Source organism: Paroedura picta, chromosome 6, assembly GCF_049243985.1.
Source record: "Paroedura picta isolate Pp20150507F chromosome 6, Ppicta_v3.0, whole genome shotgun sequence".
Taxonomy (NCBI): domain Eukaryota; kingdom Metazoa; phylum Chordata; class Lepidosauria; order Squamata; family Gekkonidae; genus Paroedura; species Paroedura picta.
The window spans coordinates 123,625,506-123,651,367 of NC_135374.1; the positions used below are offsets into that span (position 1 = coordinate 123,625,506).

The window sequence follows — 25,862 nt, forward strand, 5'->3', positions numbered from 1 at the left end:
GTGGAGGAGGAGTGGGAAATCAAACCCAGATCTCCAGCTTAAAGGCTCAGATCTCCAGCTTAATCACGACACCACTCTGGAAACCCAGCCCCCCCCCCATGACCCTGTAGCTCATCTGACAGAATGGCAGAGACTCTCCCACACATGGGGAGACACCAGAGCAGCAACAAGACAACTGCCAGCTGCACCTTCTCAGAAGGTTTCCCGAGCAAACTGAGTGACCCTGTAGCAGGCAGGAGCCACAGGGTCAGATCCCTCTCCAGGGAATACTCCCAGGATAACTGCTACATTAAAGACAGCTGAAGGAGTCCCAAGTAGAGCTGAACCCCAGATTCTGGCCTCACTCAGTGCAAGGCAGAACCCCCTGCCCCGGCCTGGGTCACAGAAGGAGGAATTTGACCCATCATACCTGGCTCCCCAGGGTCATTAGCAGGAAGGTGGAGCTGACCTTCCCTACCAACAAACTCAAGGCAGACTTATCCATGAAGCACAGTAGGCCTAGAGTGTTTGCAAGCAGGAGGTGGCACGTGTTTTACGCCTCCATGTGGAAATGGTAAAAAACAGTTGTTGGTGTCTTCTTTGGTGGTCTTCTTAGACAGTGAGAGATATCTAAATTGCTGGTTGCCTGCTGGTTGCTCTCTATTAGGTAGCACTACATAGGTTGGTGAATCCACCTTTTAGGCGTCACCCCAAGGGTCAGACATGACCCGGTGCTTGCACAGGGGATACCTTTACCTTTACCTTTACAGATGTCAAGCAACCGGTCAATAGTTACCTGGAACCTCCTTTTTCCCTTTCTTGAAGATGTGGACAACATTTGCCCACCTCCAATCTTCTAGCCTTTTGAACTTGTCCATTGGGTTTTCATGGCAAAGATCTGGAGTGGTTTGCCATTTCCTTTTCCATCCCTGATAACCACGATGGGGTAGTTACTGACCTGGAGCCAGACATCCTGGAATGTGAAGTCAAATGGGCCTTAGGAAGTCTGAGCAACAATAAAGCTAGTGGTGGTGACAGTATTTCAGTTGAACTATTCAAAATCTTAAAAGATGATGCAGTAAAAGTGCTACACTCAATATGCCAGCAAATTTGGAAAACTCAACAATGGCCACAAGATTGGAAAAGGTCAGTTTACATTCCAATCCCAAAGAAGGGCAATGCCAAAGAATGTTCAAACTACCACACCATTGCACTCATTTCTCATGCTAGCAAAGTTATGCTCAAAATTTTACAAGCTAGGCTCCAGCAATATGTGGACTGAGAACTTCCAGAAGTTTTGGAGGCCTCACTTCAAGAAGGACATAGATAAAATTGAAAGGGTACAGAGGAGAGCAATGAGGATGATCTGGGGCCAAGGGACCAAGTCCTATGAAGATAGGTTGAGGGACTTGGGAATGTTCAGCCTGGAGAAAAGGAGGAGTTTGAGCTGGGACATGATAGCAGTCTTTAAGTATTTGAAAGGTTGTCACTTGGAGGAGGGCAGCATACTGTTCCCATTGGCTGCAGAGGAAAGGACGCACAATAATGGGTTTAAACTACAACGATATAGGCTAGATATCAGGAAAAAAAATTTCACAGTCAGAGTAGTTCAGCAGTGGAATAGGCTGCCTAAGGAGGTGGTGAGCTCCCCCTCACTGGCAGTCTTCAAGCAAAGGTTGGATACACACTTTTCTGGGATGCTTTAGGATGCTTAGGGCTGATCCTGCGTTGAGCAGGGGGTTGGACTAGATGGCCTGTATGACCCCTTCCAACTCTATGATTCTAGTAAGCAATAATTGATATGGTCACCATTTGATTGGGTTAAATTCTGGTGGAAAACATAGTAGAGAAAATAAATATATGAGAATTGGAGATTGATAAGCAGAATATACTTTCAGCTGTTTCATATGTAGGAATTGTCATGCTTTTTCTCGTGTACCAGAAGGGCTGTCATTTGGATTCCAGATTCTGGAAGAAGTTCCTGACAGTTAGAGTGGTTCCTCACTGGAACAGTCTTCCTCGGAAGGTGGTGACATCTCCTTCTTTGGAAGTTTTTAAGCAGAGAGGAGTGAAGGACTTGGGAGCACAGGTTGTGTTTTCATTGGTTTTTCCTGTTAATGGCCAAAGCTTAGGAAGGGAAAGAAAAATACAAGTACAACGATATAGGCTAGATATCAGGAAAAAATTTTTTCACAGTCAGAGTAGTTCAGCAGTGGAATAGGCTGCCTAAGGAGGTGGTGAGCTCCCCCTCACTGGCAGTCTTCAAGCAAAGGTTGGATGCACACTTTTCTTGGATGCTTTAGGATGCTTAGGGCTGATCCTGCGTTGAGCGGGGGGTTGGACTAGATGGCCTGTATGACCCCTTCCAACTCTATGATTCTAGTAAGCAATCATTGATATGGTCATCATTTGATTGGGTTAAATTCTGGTGGAAAACATAGTAAAGAAAATAAATATATGAGAATTGGAGATTGATAAGCAGAATATACTTTCAGCTGTTTCATATGTAGGAATTGTCATGCTTTTTCTCGTGAAAATATTTGACCAGTTTTAAAGCTTCTGAGTTGAAATATTGATCTGGTAAAGCTTAGGTAGGGAGCATTCACTCAACCACAGAGGGCCAGTGGCTAGTGTGCCCTGCTCCTGGTTACCTCTCCCTGTTCCTTCTTCCAGCCAGAAGAAGAGCTAGCCAGCCCTCCTGGCCCATGTTGGAAAGGTAAACCATCCAAGGAGCAGGGCAGCTGGGAGACAGGCAGAGGCTGGGCTGCAGGCCAGTCTCCAGGGAGCCCAGTGTGGCCTCTGTGACCCGCTGCCTCCCTGCCCAAGATCCTGGGGGTGAGAGGCCCAGGAAAGTCCACCCAAAGGCCCCATAGGGCTCATAGCCTTGCCATACCCCTCTGCATGCATTCTGGAGGAGGGGCTGCAGGAGGCTCAGAAAACACCACCCGCTAACCCTATAGGGCATGGGGTGGTCTGTAGAGGCCCCTCCACAGCCTCCAGGTCAAGGGAGGCCTGTAAATGGCTGTCCACTGGCCGTATGGGGCATAGGGCAGCCTGTAGAGGTTTCTTCACAGCCCACCCAAATTCAAGGAGTCATGGAAGGTCTGGGAGAACCCCCCACCACCAGACCTATGGAACCCAGGGCAGCCTTGAGAAGCATCTCCAAGGTCTTCCTTTCTTTCTGTTTTCCTTCCTTCCTTCCTTCCTTCCTTCCTTCCTTCCTTCCTTCCTTCCTTCCTTCCTTCCTTCCTTCCTTCCTTCCTTCCTTCCTTCCTTCCTCCTTTCTGTCTTTCGTCTTCTTTCCTTCTTTTTTCTTGCTTTCTTGCTTGTTCTTTTCCTCTTTCCTTCCTCCTCCTCCTCTTTTCTCTCTTTTTTTCTCCTTCCAGCTGTTTTCTGCAGAGAAACTGGTGCCTGGAGATCAATTATCCCTGAAGATCTCCAGGCCCCCACCTGAAGGTTGGCGACCCAGCTTCCTGCACATGGAGGCAGAATGGGGGATCAGACCCAGCCCTTGAGATTAGAGCGCGCTACTCTTTCACCCCGTCACCATGCTGGTTCTCAATATCGAGCAGGGGGAGGAGGGACAGCACCCAGAAGGGACACATTGGAGGAGTGCGTCCTAGCGCCTGTTGTATTCCTGGGGGCAACGGGCTTTGCCTCTAGCCTAGTATATTTCTAGCACAATTAGCATATTTCTTGAAAAAATATAAATTGCAAGAAAAAAATGAAAATTCATGTTGGTCAATTAATGTTATCAAGTTTTCCAATTCAAATGTCAATTTGCAATGACCACAAGAGTGAATCATAGAATCACAGAATCATAGAATCATAGAATCATAGAGCTGGAAGGGACCATACAGGCCATCTAGTCCAACCCCCTGCTCAATGCAGGATCAGCCCTAAGCATCCTAAAGCAAATATAACAGCTCAGACTGACAATATTATATCAACAGAACTTACATGGTATTTGGTATTAAATGTAGCAGTGGTTCCATAACTAAGAATCATAGAATCACAGAATCATAGAGTTGGAAGGGGCCATGCAGGCCATCCAGTCCAACCCCCTGCTCAACGCAGGATCAGCCCAAAGCATCCTAAACTTGTTTTGTATTGTCATTTTCAAATTCTTGGAACAGCAGCAGGGCCATCACACAGAGGAAATGCAGAATTTTCATTTTGTTTCTAATTTAATTTGATCCAGAAAAACATCAAATGTATTAGTACAAATGGAAGACAAAATTCAGATCAGACTTTGGCATATTTTTTTAATAGCTAACAACCGGATAACGATGGTGATTATATCTTAATATGGAAGGCATAGTCTATGCTCCACAATGAATACAATTTTATGGAAATGGTTATTTATTATCATAGTAGGAGGCAGTTAGAGTAATGGGAGAAACAAGGTCTCCCATCTGTCAGCATTATCAGATCTGGACATTCTTTCCTTGGGTTTAGAAAATAAGTTTATTTAACAGTTAAAGCTCCATTTGATTCACAGTAATAACTGTAGAGGTTTAATAGGAAAACTTATTTCTTGAAATATGGTCATTAAAAAAACTGGGATGAACGTTTGAAACCATACTATACCTGCAGTATGGTTTCTGTAAATTTCTGTAATATATTTTACCCATTTTATTAGAGAACCCCTTTTATTAGAGAACCAAACATCAGATTAAGCATTCATAGGAATTAATATAGAGATATTTGGGCTTAGACTAATGATGGAAAGGACTAGATACAGATATCTAATATTTAATGCTACCTTAAAGATGTTTCAAATAATGCAGAGTTGTAGCAGCTGGACTGTGAGCTGATGTTTTTAGAAAAAAACTGAATGTCATCAATTTCTGATTAGCTAAATGGAATCTGGAAAAAATAGGTGAAAAAACAACTCTTAATTTTCCAGAATGTATTATGTGAGCGAGCATGTTGGCTTGCCTACACATAATAATAATAATAATTAAAAACATAATAATAATAATTATTATTTAATTAAATTTCTAGCCTGCCACTCCCAAAAAGGCTCGTGGCGGGTTACAGAATATGCATAAAGCCCCTATAAAACAGTCCAACTAATCTATAAAATGCACATAGAAGTATCCAAAACTGTGAAGTTTTGTAATAGGAAAACAGTGTTTGTCCATATGTATGTGTTACTATGTTATAATTTAAGACCAACAAAGATTTATTCAAGTGATCTTTGTTCCATTTTCTCTGAGGAAGAGTGCTTGCATAATAAATCTTTCTTGGTCTTAAAGGTGCTCTTGGACTCAATTTTTGTTGTGCTACTTCAGACCAACACGGCAACCCACTCGAATATATGTTATAATTTGTTACACCAATAATTTCCTGCTGCAGCTCTAGCTGATCCTTTTAACAGGACTGGGAGAGAAACACAGCTGGTGGTTGTGAGACTAACCAGACTGCTTTCTTAATGTCCACATTGTTCAAGCATTTCTTCCAGCCTTCCCAGTCTTTGCCCTTTTACACTAACGATTCCGCCAGGACCAGGGGACAGCAGCCCAGCACAGCCGAGAATTTTGCGTTTTCCTCCTTGGATTTTGCTCCTGCACTTGCTGGCAGTTTGAGCCTTAAATGGGGCAGCAAACTGCTTTTTGCAGCTATTCCGGATCCTTTTCCGTTCTAATTCTCCTGATTCACTGTTCCAGTACATTAAAATCCAGTTACAGTCATTCTGAACAACTCTCCAAACTTCTGGCATTGCTATATAGGTAGGAAAAAATTAATAAACTATGATTTAAATAAAAACAGAGTTTCACATAACCAAGGCAATCAGTTGGGTTCCATGGGCTTTGCATTGTAGGCCAGGTGACGGTTTCTAGGAAGGTCTGTTACCTCATTCTAACCCCCCCCCCCCATGATCTCAGACCTGTGCATGTTCACCATCAAAATATCTCTTTAGGGGGTATGTTTGACACAATCTTGGCACGGAAGACAATTCAACTGAGATCATTGTTTCTATAAAATAGCACACTTATAATATCCAGACATTTCTTTGCCGCTATTAAAATGCATGGTCTCGTTAGTGTGCTACTGAAGATCTGGGATAAATCCTATTAAGAAATGTAAATGCTTATTTGGAGTGATTTAGTAGAATGTGTATTGTAGAATATTTATATTTAAGGAGTCTGAACTCATGGCCATAATCCATCGGATTAGCAGCAGGAAAGGGTCCTTATAAAGGAATCGTTCAAGAGCATTGTCTGTTTCGTACAGGTTTTTATGCCACCATGCTGGACACGGCGTGGCCTTCACTGGAAAAATTAACAGTGACTCAGTCTTGCTTGTTTCATTTGTAGATAATGCAGGCTTCATCTTTATCGTTTAGAATTTCCCATTACATTTTTAAATAGTTGCCTGAGAGTAAGGCTCAGACTATATCTGCCCTGTTATAGGTGTACTTTTATAGGTGTATTTTTGGAGTATTTCCTCTGTGCAACTTGTTTCTAGATCTGTCCTGGTCTTTGTTTTAATAAAAATAATGACTAGAACAATGTAGGAAACACAACCTACAAAGTGTTGGCATTTTCTAGACTTTGGTTTTCATAAGTGTATGAGAATCCACTTTTCCTGCATTAATATTTAAGCATAGGTATAAACTAATTTAAAGTATATATTTCATAACAGGGAAGTTATGATTTAGAAGGGTTTTTTAGAGAGCCTTATTAAAAAATATGGTCAAATGTTTTCATCCTGTCAACCTCATGTGACAAGATATTTGGGAGTTTGTTCCCTACTCCTTAAAATTATCCTCTGGACATGCTTTGCACACATTGTAGCTGCTCCTTTTAAAGTTTTTTTTGACAGTACATAATAACAATTTAAAATAATAATTTAACTATTTGAGTTGTTTAATCAATTTGAGACATTACAGTGAAGGAAAACAAATATATTGTACAGGTTTATGTTCCTTATCTCCATCATTTACCTTTAAGGATAATGGTGACATTTAATAAAATAATTTCATTTAACTATTAACTGGTAGTCAACATTGTACAAAGGAAAGCATTGGACTTCTGTGGAGGAGCTATTTTACACGTACAGGACTTCTTGCAAGAACATATAATGTTCTAATAGGAATCTGACCTCAGACTGATAAATCTAAAAGAAATGAAAGGTCTTCAAAGTGAAATTTCAGAACAACACTATAAACATGTTTCTAAAATGGGATCAAGGTATGTATTAGATGTGATTATGGGAGGTTCCCCCCCCCCCTTTAAAACATTTCACTTCACAACAGAGGAATACTTGACTGCCAATTTCCTTCAAATCTTACTACTACTATACAATAGCAGGAGCTTTATTGGAACAAGATAATAAAGATAATTATTAGGCACAAAATGAATGGGTTTTTTGCTGGTGATACAGGAAAGTACCAGGGCTAGAGAAAGGAGATTTATGGAACATCTTTAAAATTTCTACTAGAATGAAGAAGTGGCAAAACACATGGGAGGAAATTAGGAAAAGCAACAGGGCAGAAAAGTCAGATAACGAGCGTGATTGGGCAAAGTCAGACAACCTAATATTTAAAAAACAGCAGCCATGGCCAATTGGAACTAAACCATAAGAAGCTGCACAGCCAGAGCATAGGGTGACCCATTTATTGGATTGGATGATACGGGCTCCATTTAACATCAGCAGTTTTCCTTTCCCTTTGCTCTTCCGGGCTTGTTTCATTTTCAAACCAAGCACTTAGCTCCTCTGTTAGTTGCTAAAATACATACAACAACTGCAATCCTATTAGGGCACCTTTATACTAAAATGGAAACCTCGAAACAGAATCTTTATCTTAACAGATACCTCTAATTTCCTCAAACAGGCTTTCTGCTTTCTGAGGTCTTGGCTTGTGACATTAAAACTTTTACCTCTGCTAATTCCACCACCGGGCCCCACAAATGAATCGGTTTCAGAACATTCACAGTAAGATCCTTAATGGGAAGTTTGCAGCCATGAGACTGCTTGCATTTGGGCTTTTTGTAACCAGTCATTCGCTGTTCTCGTTCAGCAGTGACAGGTCCAGGATCTTCGGCATGATGGATAAGCTGATGAAAACTCACTAAATACATCGTTGTTTTTCTGATCTCTGCACAGAAGAGTGAATTTACTCCACAAAACTGATTTTGCTCTGCATGGTGAACTGCCTCTTTAAGCATCTTCTGTCTGGTTTGTCTGTTCCCTTTGAGTTTAAGTATTTAGCTCCCTTTTCTCCCTACTGTAGAGACTCAGTGAGTAATTAGGCTGTATTTTGTCTTGATGCTTATAACGTATTTTATGTTCATGCTGGTTCTGTGCAAGTTGTATTTATTAATAGAAATAAAATGTTAAAATAAAGTAGCATAATAGCAGAGTCCAAAGGTGTATTATTGACTATGTTATGTTGTGACTTATTTCCCAACAATTTTGTATCATTTGGGGTTTAATAAGATTCCTATTTTGTCACCCATTTAATGTTGGGAGAAAGGAGAAAGTTGGAATTTTAAAGAATTAAACAAAATAAAAGCCAAATAAAAGCTAAATTGCTGTTTTGCACTGCTGAGAAAAGAAGAGCAAATTTTTGTACCCTGCTTTTTACTACACGAAGGAGTCTCAAAGCAGCTTACAATCGCCTCTCCCCGCAACTGACACCCTGTGAGGTATGTAAGGATGTGAGAGCTCTTCTACAAGAACAGCTCTAAGAGAACTGTGACTGGCCCAAGGTCACCCAGCTGGCCTTGGCCTCAATCAGGGCGTGGGCCTTTTCAGCCTGCTGGAACACTCTCCAGCAGGGGTAGGAAGCCTGTGGTCCTCCAAACGCTCATGGGAATTGTAGTCCATCTGGAGGACCACAGGTTGACTACCCCTGCTCTACAGAATGACATCTGGGCCCTGGGGGACCTTAAGCAGTTCTGCAGGGCCTGTAAAAAAGAGCTGCTGTGCCAGGCCTACAGCCTAGAACAGGGGTAGTCAAACTGCGGCCCTCCAGATGTCCATGGACTACAATTCCCAGGAGCCCCTGCCAGCGAATGCTGGCAGGGGCTCCTGGGAATTGTAGTCCATGGACAACTGGAGGGCCGCAGTTTGACTACCCCTGGCCTAGAAGAACATCAAAATTCTACCTTGGCCTCCCTGCCTTAATCCATCCAGAAATGAAATCCGATGAATGATAATGTTGTTTGCATCCTCCTGTATTCGAGAGGAAAGGACATCAGACAAATGGCCGCGCTGTGGCTTTTATCTGTTTTAATAGTTTAAACGGAGATTTTTATTTAAATGTAAAATTTTAATGTTGTGTATCCCGTATGTTGTTCCTTGGTAAGTTATTGAAAAATAGGAGAGCTACCCCAAGGCATTTTACTGCTTGAGGCAGAACATCCACAGAGTGTCTACGCCCCAGGGATGATCGGAGGAGTCCCCGTGAGAGGGGACTGCCAAGCAGAAGCCCTTGCGGAAGCCCATGCCCCATCCGACTGCCCCAAGTGGGAAGCACTCCGCAATAATTGAAAAAGTAGCTAAGTCTTTGTTGGCAATCTTAAATGGGAATCTCTCCACTATGGATTCTGTAACTGCGATGGTTAAGTTTCAGTGCTACTCGTTGCTATGTTATGCCAAGGAAGGGACTGTGACTGTGCGCTTCCCGGGCCCCATGGCATCCCACATGAGGTGTCCCCTTGGGTGTACTGCAGTGTTGGCTGGCTCAATCAGCGAGGAGCCTGCCTCCATCCGAGGCACAGGACGAAGGCCTTCCATCCAATCATGGGACAAGCGGAACGCTCCATGTGAGTGGCGGAACCTCCACTGGCAAACAACCTATGAGGAACTCCCTTCTGCTCTCCCCCCTTACAGAGGTGGTGAGGAAATGTGAATTTCAAAGAGCCTGGCTCAGCAGAAATTAGCATGCAGCTTGTCTGGTGGTGGCAGGGGCATAATCTTTGTCCTGTGTCGAAAGGCTCTTGAACCCTCTGGCGTGGCTCATGTCTGGCCTCCTCCTGCCAGCAGGAACTAAATTGTAGAGCAGGCACAATCCCCATGTGGCAAACATCTTGCCATGCTCTAAACCAGGGGTAGTCAAACTGCGGTCCTCCAGATGTCCATGCACTACAATTCCCAGAAGCCCCTGCCAGTGCTCACTGGCATGGGCTCATGGGAATTGTAATCCATGGACATCTGGAGTGCCGCAGTTTGACTACCCCTGCTCTAAACACTAACTTTGCAAATTAATAGTGAAGACGAATCAATGTAAGGAAATAGCATACTAAACCCTTCCTAGTTGCAGTCTGCCTGACACATCTCCACGCTCAGAGTTGCCTGCCTGAACTAGGCAGAGTTACATCCCAAGAGTGACAACTCAAATGTCCTTTAATGAACACAAAAACACTGCATTTTATACTGCCTCTGGAGGTGTTTTCTAATAATTAACTAATCCAAATGCCAGCCTAGAATGAGCAAAAGCCGGGTTCAAATTCCATGATGTTTGTTAAGGTCACGTTTGCTCACCTGACTCTACCCAATAGGCTTGTTGTGAGGGTAATAAATGTTACCTGCAAATGAAAGCAGGGCAGGCTGAAAATATAATAGGCAGCCTTCTGTAGCCAAGATTTTTATGCACAACATTTTAAAATGTATATTCAACAGCCTTAATTCATTTGAAGATACGAAAGAATAAGCCGCAGAATATGTGTATTTTAAACCATCAGCAGAATTTAAAAGATGCCTCTTAGTTTTGGCCGAAGGTTAAATAAGGAAATTGTAATGTACACAGAGCTTTGGTTTTCTGACGTGTCATATTCATTAGTGAGAAGGAATCTTAAAAGAAAAATTTCTTCTGAATGCTAGTGTCAATTTTTAAAGTTTTATATATTAGAACAGAGTGAAAGGGCCGGGATTCCTGTTAAAGAACAGCCAAGTAGCTTCTTTGTTTTTCCCCCTGGTAGTAACCCGTTTGGTTCCACAACTACAACCGATGGCTTCCTTCTCTGTGCCAGCCTGGCAAAGTAAGACAAGTACATCTGTACCTTGAGATGCCAGCTCTGGGTTAAGAAATATCTTGGAGACATTGGGGGCTGTTTGGGGTGGTGGGGTGGGGCGGGACCTCAGTGGAGTATATTGCTCCTAAGCAGACACTTTCTCCAGGGGAACTGATCTCTGAGGCCTGGAGATGAGCTATGATTCCAGGGGGTCCCCAGGCCTCTTTACCTATATAGGAGAGATGTGGGGCTGCAATGGAGAGATTTGGGGCTAATTTGTTAGAAACAGCAGCCACATTAAACATAGGGCTTTGGGGGCATCACACTTTGTGCCTGAGAGGGTTATTTGATGAACACGTTATTGATTATAGTTGTAGTTTTAATTATCTGGGAGCTTTGGTTTTGTTTTCAGGAAAATGACATTGAACTAAAAGCACTGAAATCTCTGCAAATTAATCATTCTTTAAAAAAAAACGAAAAATAAAGGAGAAATTAAAAGTATGCATAAAAGAAGTCCTCTCCAGTGGTCCAATGGGGAGTTAATGAAGGTAGAACATTTTTTAAAAAACAAGACCTATGACTTTGCATAAAGGCAGCATTTATTAAAGCAAGAATCAGGACTATACTTTTGGAATTTTGCTTTCATTTGAAATTCCTTTCCAGAAACAAAAAGAAGAGCTAAATCTAAGGCTAAACCCAATAAAGTATCCAAAGATATGTGACTGACTCTTCCTAGTGTTTTCAGAGGCAGGACGGTTGCTGTATAGGGCTCCAGCTTCAGATTAGTGTCAGATCGATATGGGAGAGGGGCTGTAACCTATCAAAATGGCCCTCCTCGAAGTCCCACTGGCCCTGGGTGGCAAAGGAAACCCATTTTATCATTCTTCCCCCTGCCTAGTTCAATAAGGAGGGGTGTTGAAAAGGGAGTGGGAGCCCCCCCCCCGCATGGTTCTATCCTGTGTGAGCCCGCAGTTTATCTATTTTAAAAAATCCATGAAACATATCCCATTTAAATCTTACCGTACAGACATTCCAAGAGCCTCTTGTGGCGCAGAGTGGTAAGGCAGCGATATGCTGTCTGGAGCTGTCTGCCCATGAGGTTGGGAGTTCGATCCCAGCAGCCGGCTCAAGGTTGACTCAGCCTTCCATCCTTCCGAGGTCGGTAAAATGAGTACCCAGCTTGCTGGGGGGTAAACGGTGATGACTGGGGAAGGCACTGGCAAACCACCCCGTATTGAGTCTGCCATGAAAACGCTGGAGGGCGTCACCCCAAGGGTCAGACATGACTCGGTGCTTGCACAGGGGATACCTTTACCTTTACCTTTACAGACATTCCAAAAATGAAGGACACTGAAACCTAAACTAGGAAGGGAAATTATTGAAAATAAGCTGAGGACCTGGTTTTCTAATAAAAATGTAGAACCAGTTGGTGCTGTTTTATTTTCATATATCTGATAATGCTTCTAAAATCTATTTTTAATCACGTTCATGGATGAGATTTTTGTCTTTTCTTTGTGAATTTTCTCAATAGCTTAAAGACACGGGTAACAGAAAAATCTAAAAGTTCAAAGATACCTATAGAGTGTAGGGAACGGATCCTCTTTGCTAGTTAGCAGCACTCCATTGTGGAAGAAATTGATTGAGGAACTGTTGGAGCCCTTGGTGAGTCTAGGGCTCAACTAAAAAGATCTAGCCTCCTCTGAAATGTATTTGTTCTATAGAGCATTAGAAAATTTATCATAGTTTCCTAAATAGCAAGTGAAATGTGTTGAAACAGAGTGGATGGTAAAAATCTATACAGTAATATTCTGATGTGTCTATAGGTGGAGGAAATTTTATTGTCTTAGCTTTTAATTCATTCTGTGATGTGTTTACTTTTATACACCCACCGTGTACGTAAAGAAAACAGAAATACCCATATAGAAACACCACGACTGCAGTCCTGCTCATATTGAACACAGTGTGGACACTTTTAGAACATGGCTGTCCAAGCAATAAAATTGCATAAATATATAAAGAATATAGACGTGTTCTTTCATTATAAGACTATTATATTATTTAGATATTTTATTAATTATATTAATTTATTCATGGGCAACCGTTTCCTAATAAATATGCCCAAGGATGGTCGTGGTTATTGTTATTACAGTATATCATCTTGCATTTTTCATGCAGTGTGTACATGTTATGCTATGGAAATTGTACCGGGGAAAACAATGATTACAGAATTTAGTTATAGTTTCACCCTAAGAAAGTTAAACAACACATTCCGCTTTTAATGATAGCAACAGCCTGTTAAGAAATACAGATTGGACAGCTGAGTTTGTGCAGGAGGACTGCAGTCTTGGGGGGACTTGGGAGCATGTGTCAGTGCCAAAGGTCTCATCCACGAGTTGAAGTTGCTTGAAATTACATATTTCCTATCATCTCATATATATGTCATTTACTAGGGGTTAGATGCAAACTACTTCAAGTGGAAGTTCCCTGTACTCGGCTCACCCCCAAAGCTTTTCGGGGAGGGGGGCTTGAAAAGAGACTGACCTGTGGGTCTGGGTGTTGCACTTGGAAGGGGAGCCAGAAGGAATTGACCTCTTTCTTTTGAGTGGAGAACTGGGTGCTCTGAATCCAACCCCTGCATATTTTTCTAGAGATGGGGTTCAAACCTGGAACTCTCTCCTTGCTGCAATTTTCCTGGGGCCAAAACTGTGGAGTTTGGGTATGAGGTAAAATCCATTTCATTTTCCCAGATGTTTGCAAATTCATTTGAAAGATGATCAGTTTCCTTGTCTTGATTGTTCAGTCTGACTTGGTTGAATACTTTGATATTTAATATAATTGTCCTGTCTTCTGAACACAACTTTATTGCTTCTGCTTTTCAAAATCAAGGTTTTATGTCGTACTTTTACCATTGAATTAATTACTTTGGCTTGATATTCCTGGTTTTATTTTTTTTTAAATTTCGGTAAAGCATATTATCAAAATGTCCTAAATTAATGAAATTCTCATTCTAAAGTTCTACAAGGATTTGAAGGAAAACATGTCAAAAAGGCATGATTCAAATGATGATTTTAAAAATCAGATTGAAGGAACAAGTAATTTTATTTATTATTTTAGAAGTCATTTTCCATCTCTTTCAAGTCAAGTCTCAATAAACTGAAAGTGACGGGCATTCCTTTCTTGAAATTAATGTTATATGTAATGATTTCCTCTAACTTTTCTCCCAGCCTTTCATAACAGATTACAAACCAATACTTATAATTCCACACGCACACATAATTATCATCCACATCTCAATCCATATTTCAGTGATCTTTACTAAATTAGGAAGCAATTTTCTTATAATTAATCCTGGCCCATTTACTCTGTACTCCTCACAACTTATTTGCAAGCCCCTACCCTTGAAATCTGTATTTCTGGCTCATTTTTGTTGCTTAGCTTGACGACGTCCACGGCTTGATTGACCAAAGGTGAAGATTAATCCAGCCAAATTGAAGGGCAAAAGTCTGAATCAATGACATGTCTGCCGAACAAACCATCAGGCTCTGCAACAGCTGTGTGGTGTCAACTTTGCTTGATGCTGCAAAGACCTGGGGCATTGCGCAAGGGGACAAGAAAAGATTTGATGCATTTGCTGGCAGGTGCTTAGGAAGGATGTATAATGTCAAGCAGCATCACTATGCTGGGGACATCAAGTTTCAGAAGATAAAAGGAAATGGTACTTCCTAACAAGGCTAGGACTATGGTGGGGTGTGGCTCTGTCCTCTAGTGAACAGAGAGTGGCCTTTGACCAACAAATTCTAATGGTTGGCCTAATGCAGGGGTAGTCAAACTGCGGCCCTCCAGATGTCCATGGACTACAATTCCCAGAAGCCCCCTGCCAGCGAATGCTGGCAGGGGGCTCCTGGGAATTGTAGTCCATGGACATCTGGAGGGCCACAGTTTGACTACCCCTGGCCTAATGGCTCAAAATCTTTAATATCTGGCAGGTCTAGTTTGACGATGTAGAAAGTTGGGACAATCAGAGCATAAGACAAATCCTGTTGGTTTATGGCCAAGGCCCACCCAGGCCCCTGTTGTGTTTCCAACCAGAGGCTGCAAAAATACTTCCCATTGTATTCTAAAAGTATTTCTGTCAACATCAACAGCAGCAACAACAATAATTTATTTTATGACCTGCCCTTCCCCAAAGGCTTGGGGTAGGTAACAGCATATATAGTAACAATAAAAAGACACAATAATCATTATAATCATAATCATTATAATCATTATAATCATAATGTTTTAACATCCATTAAACCAATTAATTTCAAAGCCACCTTTAATTTTCTAATTGCGGGGGGGGGGGCGATGTAGATCCTGACAGAGCAGTTTCTCAGTGGAACAGGCTTCCTTGGGAGGTGGTTGGTTCTCCATCTTTGATTCTATGGATCTAGGATTCTAGATATCAGTTATGCTATGTGATGACACTTTGGTGTTTTGAGCAGGGAAGCCAGAGTTTCAATATCGCTTCTGGCCTCAACCATAGTCCTGGGGAACAATTTTGTTTTGCAAACCTTGCAGAACTGTCCAAAGACCCACAGGGCCATAATCCCACCAGAAAGAGTGTCCAAAAAGGCTGAGGGCCTGATTGAGGCCTGTTTGACATCCTTGGGTCTGGGCATCCTGAGCAGATTATGCTCACTAGAATTTAAACTTGTGGTCCCACAAGTATGAAGGTCCCAAACCATTTAGGCATTTATAGGGGATGACCAAAACATTGAACCTGATCTGGTCTTCAATCTGGTGCCAGTGCAGCTGGGAGACCAGTCAAAGATGTGCTCTCTTCTGGATACTGGTGAGGACACTCACCACTACATTCTGGGCCAGTTGACGCTTCCAGAGCAACTTCAAGTGAGTTGCCCTGCTGTAGAAGTTGGGGGGGGGGGTAGTAGAGCTGTCCCAGTGATTTGCCCTGGTGTAGAAGTTGGGGAAAGGAAGGAAATAGGCCTGCCCCAGTGAATTGCTCTGGTGTAGAGGTTTGGGGAAAGTGGGAGGTTGAGCTGCCCTAGTGAGTTACCCTGGTGTAGAAATTGGGGGAAGGAAGGGACGTAGGGCTGCCCCAGAGAGTTGCCCTGGTGGGGTGGGATGGGGTGGAGGAAGCCCCTCCCAAGCAGCCCTTTTCTCTATAGGAACTGATCTCTGCAGTCTGATGAAGTGCAGTCATTTTGGGGGATCCCCAGTTCCCCGCTGGAGTCAGGCAGTGCCCCACCTTCTGTGGGGCACAAGGTTGCAGTCCCCCCCCCCAGCATCCATTTTCTCCAGGGGAACTCATCTCTGCAGTCTGATGAGGGCACTATCGCAAAGAATGTTGCAAGAAAAAGCAGGCCCAGAGAAGGGAACTGTGATGCATGCTGTCATTCCCCAGCCACAGCACAGTCCCATCACGATGCCGATCCAGGTTGGAGGAGATCAACTGGAGGTCTTAGTAGACAGTGGAATTTCCATCTCCACCAAAAGGGAGGCTCTGGTGAAGGCAAAGGTGCCCATCCATCGATGGGTCAAGATAGCCTCCTTCCATGGTCATAGTAAGAGGCATCCCATCATTATCTCGCTGCTAACCTGCCTGGGGGACACCCAGAAAATGGAGGGGGCCCGTGTAAGGATTAGGGCTGGGCACTTTGGCGGCTGAAGCCCCCAACCCTAGTAAAGACCCTTCCGGATGATGTGATTCTAGGTCAGTATTTGATACGTTGCTCCAGCTGATGTGCCTGAAAAAGCAAAGGAAATCAGGAGGCTGACAAATCAATCTTTGTGTGCTCAATAAGTCTCACAAAAGTTTATTCCAATGTGTGGAGTAACCACAATCTGTAGAGTAACCAGATTGGGGTCCCAGGTATTCAAACCTGTTTCCCCAATATTTTTTCAGTGACTACTCCTCTATAGAAGGCTTAATACAAGTTAGATTATCAAGTATCACATAGGCGTCTGCTCCAACATTATGGGGTTGTATTTCCTAACATACTCCAAAGTTGATAAAATCAGCATTTTTGTCAGATGACTCTCTAACCTCTGCGTAAAAAACTTCCAAAGAAGGAGACCCACCACCTCCCGAGGAAGCCTGTTCCACTGAGAAACTGCTCTGTCAGGAACTTCTTCCAGATGTTTAGCCAAAAATTCTTTGGAATTTCAACCCATTGGTCCTGGTCCGACTCTCTGGGGCAACAGAAAACAACTCTGCTCCATCTTCTCTATGCCAGCCCCTCAAGTATTTGGTTATCATAGCACCTCTCAGTCATCTCCTCTCCAGGCTAAACAGACCAAGCTCCCCCAACCTTTCTTCATATGTCTTGGTCTCCAAACCCCTCACCATCTTCATAGCCCTCCTCCAGACACACTCCAGGTTCTCTATATCTTTCTTCAGTTGTGGTGCCCAAAACTGAACACAGAACTCCAAGTGAGGTCTTACCAGAGCCAGGAGACCATCTTCAGTCCCCTCCCCCACACCTATAGAGCATCTTTTTCCTGCCCAAAGTGAGGAGTCTGCCTGCACAATGGATGAGACAAGCCAAAGGTTGTTATGGAGACCTAGTTAATCCTGAACTTCTTCTGACAAGGGACTAGCAGCACGGATGCTGAAGTCCCCCAACAACCCATTCAGTAGTCCTTTGCTTCCGACCTCCCACCAAATCAGGCATGTAGACAGTTTCGCAGTGCGGTGGGTGGTCCACAAAGGTCTAATATATATGTGGGCAGGTAGATGAATAGAATTCTTATAGGCCAGTAACTTATGGGGGGGCTTTCCTTGTCTTTTTACAAGGTTTGGGAAAACCTTTTTCTCTTTGCGTTGCATCTCAGGTGACATCTCTCCACCTATAACCCCAAAAGAGCTCTACGCTCCACCACTGCCAACTGGCCCCAAAGAAGCACATCAGTCCTCAATGAGGACCAGAGCTTTTTCCATCCTGACCCCCACCTGGTGGAATGAAGAGATCAGAGCCCTTCCTGAACTCCCACAGTTCCGCAGGGCCTGCAAAAGGGAGCTCCTCCACCAGGCATTTGGTTGAGACCGACCACAGGTCCCCCCTCAGACATCCCCTCCATGGCCTGAAGCAGTCTGGCCTCTCTAGGGGGTTTAGCTGAGTTTCTGTTCTTGCTATATTGTTGTTGTTGGGATGACTGAAGTTGTGTTGCTTAGAACCACTGTTGGATTGTTGTTGTTGTATATTGACTATGTTGTATGTTGATTCGTTCCATGTATCCCCCTGTGATGTTGCATGTAAACCGCCCTGAGCCATATGGAAGGGCGGTACAGAAATAATAAAATAAAATAAAATTTAAAAAGTGCCTCTGTGGGAGAGAAAGCTCTGGGTGGAAGAGAGGTGAGCTGAATTCTGCCCTCTGTGCAGGCTCCTAACCACCTAGGCCCAGAGCCAGGCATGGGACAGAACATTATGGGTCAAGGCTGTGCAGGATCTGATCTTCCCCGTGGAGTGGAGTCTGAACCCCCAGAATGGAGGAGAAGAGGGGGCAGAATGCAGACACGGCTGCTGGTTTGCTGAAAACTCTGTTTCCCGCATCTCCCTTCTCAGCATCTCCCTCTCTCTTAGTCACTCATAGATAGGATTGGCAAGCTCACACAATTTTGTGGGTCAGGCAGCCATATTTTAGTCTCCTGGAGAGTAAGCAGACTCCAGATTCTACCAAGCTGAATCCACCACTGAAAAACAGGGAATGTCCATTCATGTCAAGAGCCATTTCATGTGTCCGTTGAGACTCTGTTCATCGCCTGCTCGATTCCTGTATTTGGTGCCAGAGGAGGCCATTGACTTTTACAATTAAAATGTGAACAGTGAGTGCCCTTTTTATTGCTTAGCAATTATTGGGTGCTTCTGGCCTAGAACCATGTACTTCGGCACCCATTTTCATTTAAATGTCACCTTTGCAAAATGGTTCTTCTGACATGAAAAGAAATGCTCCTTTGAAGGCGAGCATGTTGTTCTAAAGCTGCCCTGCTGGGAAAGAAAAGCATTTTTCAGAGCTGGCAGGCAATTGACTTTAAGGCTCCATTGATGAGGAGGTTAATGTAGGGGGAAAAGAACCTTTCATAAAAGACAGAGTTAGCTTACACATGACTTTTGATTCCTGTTTGCAAAAGAAATTTGATTTGGCAGATCTGAGAAGCACAAACTGTGCTGGTTAGAATGCTGGGTTCATTTCACTCATGGAAAGTTTTCTTTTTAAAAAGAACAGAAATGTGGTAATCCAAACTGTGACTCAATAAAGACGTCCTCAGACGATGAATTGGCAAGGGCCAACATTTCCCCCCATAAAAGCCTGCCTTGGGGTATTCTAAATGCATAACTCAAAATGACATACCTTTAGGCCTTGTTTTGTCTTAAAATAAAAAGAGAGAAGTTATGTTCACGCAAGACATTTTTTTGCTTCCCTTAAACAGCCATAATCAGAAACAGAGGCTTCTGTGAAAGGAAAAGAGAGAATGTTTAGTTTTTTTCATCTTAAAAAGTGCCGTTCTGGTGCCCTCACATAAGTCTTACACAAATGAAGCTTCCTGCTGCCATTTGTTTTAAGAGCTCCTGGGATGGAAAACGACTTGGAATTAGGAAACGCGCAGGGATTGTTCTTGTGCTCTTAACCATTTCGTACGCCAGTTCCTGGAGTGGTTCTGTGGGCCTCTTGGCCTCCTGCTGCTGCCTGCTTCTGGACTAGCCCCCTTTCCTTCTTTGCCCGCCTTTGCCCAGTTCATGCTGCCTCCTTTTCAGCCCTTTCCTTTGTCATCTCTCCCATTCTTTTTTCTCTTTCTGCCTTGAGTTCCTCTCTACCTTCAGTCCTCCCCCTTCCGTTTCAGATGGTTCAGAGGGACGCTTAAGGTGAAGGGAGGATGGTGGAATTGTAGTGTGGAGACCGGCTCAGTAGTGGAAGCCAACCACCATCCACAGATCTCGCTGCAGCTTTAATGAGAAATGGCCACCGTGGGTCACGGTTGATCTCCGTTTGCATGCATAGGGGAAGGTCCTTGAAACTGCATCCCCAGCACAGCAGCCTTACCACTAGGAGAAGAAAGAGAGAGTACAAGAAGTGAAAACAAACACGAGAACTGGAAGACCAGCTTCACAATTTATTTCAGTTATGCCATAATCTGAATATCTTGGGTTTCCCTGCGGGAGCTCTGAGCCTTCTGCAGGGCCTGTAAAGCGGAGCTCTTCCGCCATGTCTACGGGTTAAGGCCAGGGCGGTGAGAAGCTCTGGCTGCCCCCCCCCCCGGTGTTAAGTGCTGTTGGGCCATGTGTCATCAATGGCCACCTCTCCCTACTCCCTTTTTTAGACATGTGTTGGGGGAAGTGGAGAATTGGATATTACCGCCATGGTTTTGGTCTGGTTTTGGTTTTATTGTACGGCTTTTTATGTCCCTGTATTATTTTAATGCAGTTTTAGTGGAGTTTTATTGGGGACTATCTGTAACCTGCCATGAGCTGTTCTTGGGAGTGGTGGATAATAAATTTAAACAATAACATAATAATGGCAAAATCTTCTATTTCCCCTACTGGTTGTTTCTTTTAATTGAAAGTGTATTAAAACCTCTGTTTCATAGAATCACAGGATCACAGAGGTGGAATGTCCATCAAGGTCATCTAGTGCAACCCTTCTCAACGCAAAGTCAGCCTAAATCATCCCTGATAAATATTCATCCAGCTGCTGCTTGAAGACTGTCAGTGAGGGGGAGCTCCCCACCTCCCTAATCAATTGATTCCACTGCTGAACTTACTGCAAAAAAAAAAAAAGAATCCTAAAATCCAGCCAGCATCTGTTGAAACCTAGCAAGTCCCATTGGTGGTGGTGGCCGACAGGAACAGCTCCCTGCTCTCCTTTTGAATGCTTCAAGAGAAGCCTTGTGCTCCCCTTCCACCTTCTCTTTTCCAGGCCGAACCCTTCCAGGTTCCTCAGCCTTTCCTCATGGGGCTTCTTGCTCATTCTCTTTGCTCTCTTCTGCCCCTGCTCCATTCTGTTCAGGTCCTCTTGGAAGGATTGTTGGGGCCCCATCTCAGCCTGCCAAAAGCATTCAACAAGGCTGGGGGTCATGGCTTTTAGTACATGGGCTGACTTGATGGATCACATGTGTAGTCTTGAAATGGCTGGGTAAATTGCCTCCTGAGAAACCACTTTCAGATTCATGTGAGCAGCACAAAGCGGCCTTTCTGAAGCCGGGCCCCTTGGACATTCGGCCTCGTCAGTGTTGCTTTGCCTTCCTTCCTTCCTTGCTGCTGCTCTACCTTTACAAGTTATGCCATGCAAATAGCTTGTACTTGGAAGTCAGTGGTCACTATGCTGGTCTCGTGACCGTATTGGAAGATGACCTTTTAAGTAATTTTAAGTAGTTTTGCCCACTTTTCAATATTTTTGTAACTAAACTGTAAAAATCGTTTTCAAAACACATTTTTTGCACAGCCCCAACAAAATCAAACAGTGTGATGAGATGTATTCCACGGCTAGATTACAACTGTTAACATTTTACCTGTCTACTTATTAGGGCTGATGCCAAATTAGCAAAAATCAGTATTTGGAGATGGATTTGTTCTTGCTGAGAAGAGGCGATTCTGATATTCAAGTCAATTTATATATCATTTATTTTGAATGCAGTGTTATATTGTTCAAGGATTTGATGAGCTGTTTAGTCAAAGTGCGGCCCTCCAGATGTCCATGGACTACAATTCCCATGAGCCCCTGCCAGTGAACGATGGCAAGGGCTCATGGGAATTGTAGTCCATGGACATCTGGAGGGCCGCACTTTGACTACCTCTGAGCTAGATGAATGGAGGAGAGCTGAACGGGATCTGGGATTAGATGACCAGCAGAACGAGAGGACAGCCATTGGGTGGGGGGGGAGTCCAAAATGCCACATTTTGCCCCCTTCAGCCCAGCTTTGCACCTACTTTCTTCCCTTTGGGGGATCTGTGCTTTTTCTGCACTCCCAATGCTGCTCCCTGTGCCAGACACTGGTGGCTACAAATATTCCCTAGGAAGTCAGCCATCCCAAACGTCTCTGTTGGCTTCAGGCTTAGTTAAACCAGGAGGAAAGGAGCAGAAACAAATGTTGCTTTTCCTTCCTAAGTATCTTTCCATCGTAATTTTTGCCTATCTTATATTCTGCTTAAATATAACTTTAAAAATAGCAGTGAAATCAAGACTTAAAATGTAAAGCCTGTGGGGGAAATGAAGGAACACAGAAAGGACATCAAAGGCTTATAAAATCCAAAATCTGGCATTTGATTTGTTTTTCATGGAAGTACTACTAGTATAGTTTTCAGTTTCAAAAAACCTAATGAATAGGGTGTGATTTCCATCCATGGATTTGTGCCTCAAATTCAGTTCAAAAGCAAAGGTAAAAACAGAACCAGACATTGCTGAAAATCCATCCACTGAATTCTGAAAAACTTAAAATGTAGAATTATGTCTGTTACAATGTAAGAATTGATTCATGGCAGCATAAGGGTATAAATCTATTTTAAAAAGTTTTCATGCTGCTTTTATGATTTTATCTTCTTCTTTTTTTTACTTTGTGAACTGCCTGGGATAGAACTCTGGAGGATAAACGCATAAATCCTGTCTCGGAACCCTAAAGAACTGTAGCTTGATTGTCCTGGAGATTTTGAGTCTGCCCCAACTAAGATAAACAGCAAATCATCGTCTTCAGGTTGAGCAGCCAAACAAATGTTCTGTGGTTATACTACAACACTATGACCGAGGACGGAAGGGAAAAAATAAAATGAAACAGCAGGCAGGACTGCAAATATGATTTTTAATCAACGAAACAGCCTTGCAAGTATCCATTCTACCCTAACTAATTTTACTGGGTTATTTGTGAAGCTATTGTAGGAATACCCCATATACTCCAAGTTCTTTCTCAGAAGCATAGGTTACAGTTACTGTTCACAAAACTAACTAACTAACTAACTAACTAACTAACTAACTAACTAACTAACTAACTAACTAACTACAACCAGGACTGAAAAATAAACCCAGTTATGCAGATTCTTCAGATGAAAATGTGGTGGAAATTTATGATCACTTTTGGTGACACCCCCCCCCCCCAAAATAAACAAGAATAACCTTCATGCGTCAGGGTCAGCATTATCTACTCTACTGCAGAGTCCAGAGAACAGGTTGTTCCCATCACCTACTTCCTGATGCATTCAACTGGAGATGCCAGGGACTGAACCTGGGACCTTCTGCATGCCAAGCGAGGCTCTATTGCTGATCTATAGTCCTTCCCTTGACATATTTAGATCATTAGATGAACAGAAAAAACTATATCACCTACTAAGAAGTGGTAAATGAAAAAGATATTGAATTTGCAAAGGAGTTGTTTTGCTCTTCACTTCTGATGTTTTCATGATAAGCATTTCTTTTCCTTTCTTCTTTCTTCTTTGACAGCTGCCTCTGATCATCAGCCTCTCATGGCTTCTTAACGGCAGGTTTCTTTAAAAACTCAACTCCTCTATAACTATGGAAGCGAAGCAGGGTCTGCCCTAGTTGGATGGAAGACCTCCAAGGAAGTCCAGAGTCCCTGTGCAGAAGCAGGTAATGGCTAAAGTACAAAGAATCCACGGGGAGTCGGAATAGCGTGCTTATGAGTCAGGATGGCGGCCTTTGTTCTGTAGTGAGGTGGACTCCAATTCCTGCTCAGCCATGAAGTTTCCTGGATACCTCAGACTAATTTATCTCACAGGCTAACAAAATTTGTGGCAGGGTAGGAACTTTCATGAGTCACTGCTCATTTGTTTAGATACCCTCAGAAGAATTGAACAGTGACTCACAGAAGCTCCTCCCCAGCCAGAAATGTTGTTCATCTGTAAGGTGCTAAGGACTCTTTTTCTTTTCTACTGCTACAGACAGCTAACACAGCTACCCATCTTGATTGATCTCAGATGTGCGGTTCTTGCTCCACAGCATACAGATATCCAAAGTGTTAAATCCACGGTTTTTGGGAGCATGGACACTGCGAATTCCTTTCAGTTCTTAATTGACCCCAGCTCATAGATACAAGAGAACTAAGAGAACCTCCCAGAAAACACCAACATATTTACAGCTGAGAACAATGGTAGTTTCTGGCCAGTGCACACTAGTGGTCAGTTACACTTTGAACTGATTGGATCCAGCAGTCGGGATCCAGTCAATTGCAATTGCTGGATTACAATCCTGCCTCAGGATCAGGTCTTCGGCAGGTCTAAGCAGGTGACACACAAGGTCCTGAAGGTTCCAGGAGGCAGACTGAGTCCTTGGAAAGCCATGCAGTTCCAGGGCTGAAATAGATCTGGCGGCTTCCTGGGAGACAGCTGAGTGGCTGCAGTGCTTAGTGCTGGTTCGGTGACTTGTTGCTCAGAAGGCGTCAGTGCTGAGGTTGGAGGTGGCAGCTCTCCAGGGGAGGCCACAATGGCTTGTGCAGAGCTAGCGAGTTCCTCTTTGCTGACAGGTACCAGGATGTCCCACCGCATTTGGTCCACATGAGACAGGTCCTGTGGCCCAAGCAACAGTCACTGGGACCCAAGCAGTCCCATCTGCATAGTTCCTCATGCAGACCAGGTCATTCAGCATGAAGGAACAGGGACTGGCGTTCTCTTCATGGCTGGGGCAGCATTGTGAACAGGGTACAGCCAATCCAGCATCGTTGTCTGAGACTGCTTCATCATCAGTTCAGCTGGACTTTTTCCTGTGGCAGATGTTGGGGTGACGTGTTGTTGGGCAAGGAAGTTTGCATCCTTTGTGGTACAGAACATGCTCTCTGCTTGGCCATTCGTGGATGAGTGGAAAGGAGCCGATGTGACATGCCTGTTAAGGTGGACCAACAGGAACTCCCTGGACTCTGCCAAAGAGAACTGGGCCCTGTTTTCTGAGATGAGAAGTTCAGGAGCTTGTGTGTCATGAAGAGCTTCTTGAAGGACCTGAATACCACAGCTGAGGTCATGCAAAAAAACAGTTGACCCCAGCAAATTGTAGAAAGAAGAACTAGACTGATAAACAGGCTGATCAATAAAGTATATCTGATATCTCAGAGTGGCTTCATAAACAGTTTTCAAAAGAACTGAATAATAAAAAAGACTCATTTAGCAAATGGAAAGAGAACCTTATATCCAAGGAGTCAACATGGCTTTCTCAAGAACAAGTGATGAAGAGAGGGCTGAGTTGTAACGATGATGAGGAGAGGGAGAAAATGCTCAATTCCTACTTCTCCTCAGTCTTCTCTTGTGAGGGGAATTGTGATTAACATAGCAAAATCATTCCACGTGACGAGGGAGGGGAGTTGTAGCTTAGGATCACTCTAGGGCTGGTCCATAAACACCTAGTTTCTTTAAATGAAACAAAATCCTCTGGGCAAGATTAATTGCATTCAAGGGCACTAAAGGAATTTGCAGATGTAATTTCTGAGCCTCTGTCCATTATTTTTGACAATTCTTGGAGAACAGACAGAGTGCCAAAAGATTGGAAGCAGGCCCCATCTTCAAGAAGGGGAAAAAGGAGGATCTGAGTAACTACCAACCCATCAGCTTGATGTTTATAACTGGCAAAATTTTAGATCAAATCATCAGAGTCAGTCCTTGAGCAGCTAGAGAAGATGGCTGTTATGCTGTTATTACTAAGAGTCAGCATGGCTTTCTCAAGAACAAGTCATGTCAGACTAACCTTATCTCTTTTTTTGAGAAAGTGACTACCTTGCTGGATCAGGGGAATGCCGTGGACATAGTTTACTATCTTTAGAATCATAGAATCATAGAGTTGGAGGGGGCCATACAGGCCATCTAGTCCAACCCCCTGCTCAACGCAGGATCAGCCCTAAGCATCCTAAAGCATCCAAGAAAAGTGTATATCCAACCTTTGCTTGAAGACTACCAGTGAGGGGGAGCTCACCACCTCCTTAGGCAG

General features: G+C 43.4%; 1 long non-coding RNA gene across 1 annotated transcript in view; it reads left to right on the forward strand.

The window, feature by feature from the left end:
* LOC143840493 (uncharacterized) overlaps positions 1-25,862 on the forward strand; it is a 43,505-nt gene that overhangs the window by 13,988 nt on the left and 3,655 nt on the right. Inside the window, exon 2 of the long non-coding RNA XR_013232221.1 lies at positions 23,376-23,522. This is a non-coding gene — a long non-coding RNA (uncharacterized LOC143840493). The remainder of the gene's footprint in view (positions 1-23,375; positions 23,523-25,862) is intronic.